This window comes from Etheostoma spectabile, chromosome 7 (genome assembly GCF_008692095.1).
Source record: "Etheostoma spectabile isolate EspeVRDwgs_2016 chromosome 7, UIUC_Espe_1.0, whole genome shotgun sequence".
Lineage (NCBI taxonomy): Eukaryota > Metazoa > Chordata > Actinopteri > Perciformes > Percidae > Etheostoma > Etheostoma spectabile.
In genome coordinates this window covers 21,792,088-21,796,711 of record NC_045739.1, presented here as the reverse complement: position 1 = coordinate 21,796,711, position 4,624 = coordinate 21,792,088, and the positions used below count along the sequence as shown (strand labels likewise).

Below are 4,624 nucleotides of genomic sequence, written 5' to 3'. Positions count from 1 at the left end.
TTAACTTCTGGATATTCTGCAGCGTTACCGCTACGGACCGAATGGCTTCGCTCGCATCATTCTCCGCCGCCATCACGGAACAACAACTCAAACTAGCACACAACCTCAATGTCATTTTTCTTGGTCACTCCCTCTGTTTGCTGATGCAAAAAATTGGCGGGAGAAAACCAGTGAATATACCGCAAACCCAGACTGTGTACTAAAGGAAAATGAAAATTGAGCGGAAGTACGTAGGAGGGCGGAGCCAGGCTAGGTCCGCCGTACCATAGGAGAATAACAGTTTCGCTGTCAACTTGCGATTTGCTGGCAACGCGTTCTGCTGGCAACACGTTTTTAGCAACGCATCAAAGTGTGATTGGGGCTTAAGCCAGGTTAGCTGTTACCTCTTACTTCCAGTCTCTATGCTAAGCTAATTGCCTCCAGCCCCATAGTTAGTGCACACATGTAAAATAAGGGTCTTTCCCCAAATTACACATGCAAATACTAGTAGAAAGTAGGCTACAAAAGGAACAGTTTAATCATATGGAGAGAAAAAAAATCTTCTAAAAAAACATCCCTTTATTCTCTAGTAGGTCTGTCTAAAAGCCCTACTGCGGGAATATTCTGATTATCTAACCTCTTGCACTTTGAGATTAGAAGAAAAACACTCCTTTTCTAAGATACCTCATGCAGCCTAGCACCATTATTTAACCTTGAGCAACCTGCAGGAGGTCAAAGAACATCAGAGCGTCGTGACAGTCAAGTGAAATGACGGCTCATAAAAATTAAGCTATTGGAGAAGGTTGATTAGAACAAGCATCCATAAACCCCTTAGACCCGAGAAGATCCCACCACCTCCCTGTCCCCCACCCATCTAAATTGCATACACACCAGTTGTTCCTCAGGCAACGATACCATGTCGTAAACAGGAACACAGCCTTGTGTCTGACTCCTGACAGTTAGTTGGTAAAGGCAGGGTCTCACCTATACAGCTACCAACATTAATCGATTAATCAGTTAGTTGTCCAACTAGTAAATGAATCGCCTACTAATCTGATGATCTTTTTTATCAGTATTTCTAGTTTCTTCACTCCTCTAGCAAACTGAATATGTGGGCAAAACAAGACATTTGAGGACACCGTCTCAGGCACACCATTTTCTGACATTTTACAGACCAAGCAACTAATAGATTAATCAAGAAAATAATCAACAGATTAATCGAAAATGAAAATAATCAATGTTAATTGCAGCCCTAGTCTCACTACACCACAATCATAGCTTGTCCGTTTCAGGAAAGCATCTAACCTTTTGACCAAAGGGCACTTAAGAATAACACTTCATGGAAAGCAAAGGAGAAGTGAGGACACATAGGAGTCTCATTTGAAAAAGTCAAGTTTGTCTCTTGCTTGTATAACGAAATGTGTGGAGTTGCTGTTAGACTTGTTGTTCTCCTTCTCTTGTTTGTCCTCCTCCTGTTGCAAGAGTGTCAAGCAGAATGATATAAATCTCCCTCGCCTCGAGGCAGGCGGTAAGAGTGACACTGCTGTCTGAGGGGTCAAGGCCTTCTGTTAACTTAACTACCATGCTAAAGGTCAACAGTGTCACAAACCACTGGGTCTTTAGAGAGGAATCCCAAAACCAGACCGCACATGATGTATGGGAAGCACACATGGGTGATGCTGTGCTTTACGTGTAATAGAACAACACGTATGACCTTAACTCCTAATCCAATTCGTCATTAATCATGAAGTTGTCTTTAATTTGACTTTCCTTGCAACATAACTTTGTGGGTTTTCTTCTCCAAAAAATAGATCGTCATATTCATTCTTTCACCTTACCACAGAATTTTGCAGCCAAGGGGCTGTTATGATCTCTTTGTTATATGTAGTCACAAGGAGCCAGTGGATTCTTAGACCCCGTGTCATGATACTTATTCTGCGTGTATCAATGTCATCGACACCGGTGCTTTAGTCTAATGCTTTCACAATGTTACATCGGTATTTCCCTTTGGGAGAACCTTTTAGACCACCAGACAAACCCAACCATAGAAGTCTAGGTGAAGTCAGCTCCAACAACGGCTGCCCTGAGGGTCGCTGTCAACATGGGGCTTTGTTCCCACCCATCAAAAGCCTAACCATAATTACAAACTGTCAGAACTATTTCTTAGGATCTGGCTGACATAATACGACTGGGACATACAGTACCTTACATCATTCTAACCATGCAGAAAGTAATTTAGTATTGACAAAAGAGCCCCAGAGGAAGGCGATTGTGGTGGTTCAACCTTCATGTGATGTTGTCATAGACCAATAATATCTGCAGTACCATCAACCAAAGAGTCTTGAAAACAGATTAGAAACAAGATGGGAGAACCAAAGAGCTGCAGTTGTTGTTGTTGTTTCTTGACTAAGATTAATTCCTGATTCATCAATCGAATCACATACTTCACTAGATGAGCGTCTCAAAACAGGATGACATCAATTTACAGTGGTAGGAGAAGCACTCGGATCCTTCATTTTACCACAGTGTACAAATACTACATTATAAGTAAAAGTCCTGCATTCAATTTTTACTTAAAGGTGCCCTATGGAGTTTTGTCTAAACAAACAAAAGTTATGTTCAAATTCTACACCTACTCTCGACAACATCAGGACAATACCTCTGATTACGCAGGTTCTGGTTTAGGCTTAATGGACTTTTGGATCTGTTGCTACAGTTCATTCCTGTGTTGCATTAGTCATCTTTTGATTTAGAGTTTATTAGAATTTGAATTCATAATAGTAATTATAAAAAAATCATTGGCTTTCCACAGCTCTCATCAGTGTTGTTTCCGATACAGACACAGATAGCAACTAGCTCCTATGGGGGCTCCACGCATAACTTTCACTGTAGCCCACGTAAGTGGCCTGAAGTTTATACTTGCGTGTACTTTAAGAGAATAGCAGGCATATGTGTGTGTGTGTGTGTGAGCATGTGGTAGAGTGACGTCGATTAGAGCGAGTGCCGACTCTAGAGGCATGGTGAGAGAAACAAAGGGTCTCCCCTGTACTCTCTGACCACAGTGGGAAATCTGTAGCAGGAAAAGTTAACCGTCTCAGGAAATACAACGCAACCAAGCTGAGAGTTGTGCATCAGACTACGGTGTGGGGTCCGTGTCTCCACGTATCTACGTGCAGAGCCACGGCGTAGATTTAACGCAGAAGCATAAATCACGGTTTACAGTTCTTAGGTGGCAAGACAAACGACTCAAAATTAATTCTATTGTTGCTCTGTATCTGCTAGATGTGTAATTGATAATTGTTTGCTAACGTGTTTGCCAAATCCACTTCACAGTGGCCCAAAATGATGCAGGTGTAAGTACAATACTTTAATAAATATACCCAATACTTTCCATCACAATAACCCAACGTTGCAGCTGTAAGCAAACTATATCTACATTCTCAAGCATCACTGTGGGTGTTCCCTTGAGTTACACAGGGCACGGCAATTATCCAGACAATATCATCTCTACTTTTATCTCTGTGTGTTTAGCCCAGGAGGCTGTACAGTTAAGGGAAGAGAAACAGTCTGGTATCAACAGGAAGAAGGAAACAGGAAGTGACTTATTATCTCTGTTGCCATTTCACTGTTTAACCAGCCCATTCGTTTTGCCTGCATCTCAAAAGGTGCTTCTCTGCACGTGCACATACTTAAAAACTGTCTGCTTGTCTCTCTCTCCAAAAACCAAAGCCAGCTCTATTTCTATCTCCATGGCAGCAGACAATCCTCTGATACAGTTGGCAGAACCGGATCTGTAGGGACCAGAAAGGAGCCACTGACCTACATATGACAAGAGTGTATCCACTGTAAATCGCCTTGGATTAAATGGTATGCACATTGTAGCAGATCCCAGAGTATATAGATCATCATAGCAGCAGTGAGGTTGCTCTTATACAGGCTGCAGGCACTACAACGCTGTGAAGGGGGGCAATTGAAAAAGACCCAATCCATTCTCTTATTACCCAGCAGGCAGCCATAAATCTGGACATGGCCCTCTCCTTTCTCCACTGCCAGAGAGAGATATACTACTACCAGCAAGCTGCCACCCAATTCCGCTCTATGTCCTCTTCCTTTATATTCACACCTTTGTCTCTTCCGTCCTCCCTTTTCCTGACTACATTTCCTCTTTTTAATCTGTGCATTTTTCCCCCTGCACATCCCAGTGTCAAACAGGGTCAAGCACCCACCCATCCCTCCTTGTAACTGAGGGACACACACACACATACACACACACAGCGGCAAACTAGTTTTAATTAAACCCACAATGATTTGCAGCTGACAGACCAGCTGCAAATGAAGGCAGTGAATGATGTAGAGGGAAACAATCAATGTGGTTTATTAAATAGAAAATATAGCCTGAATGCGCTGTCTTGTGCACTTTCAAGTCTAAATCAGGTAATGTGGATAGAAGGCCACTCTATGTAATTTGTGTTTAATTGACTCACCAGTATTTACAGTGGACAGAGAAGATGTGTGAATTTAACTCTTGAATAAAGAATTTTTTACTATATTTAGCTTGTGTGCAACATCTTCTGGTGCAACTAACCTAAACTCATTGGCTCATTTCCTGTGAAGAACATAAAACACACACACACACACACACACA

General features: G+C 42.1%; 1 long non-coding RNA gene across 1 annotated transcript in view; it reads right to left on the bottom strand.

Annotated features, from left to right (window-relative positions):
- Positions 1–1,135: 1,135 nt before the first annotated feature.
- The window catches only part of LOC116692618 (uncharacterized), a 23,687-nt gene continuing 20,198 nt past the window's right edge, over positions 1,136–4,624 (bottom strand). Inside the window, exons 3-4 of the long non-coding RNA XR_004332738.1 lie at positions 3,665–3,667; positions 1,136–1,236 (exon numbers count right to left, since the gene is read on the bottom strand). This is a non-coding gene — a long non-coding RNA (uncharacterized LOC116692618). The remainder of the gene's footprint in view (positions 1,237–3,664; positions 3,668–4,624) is intronic.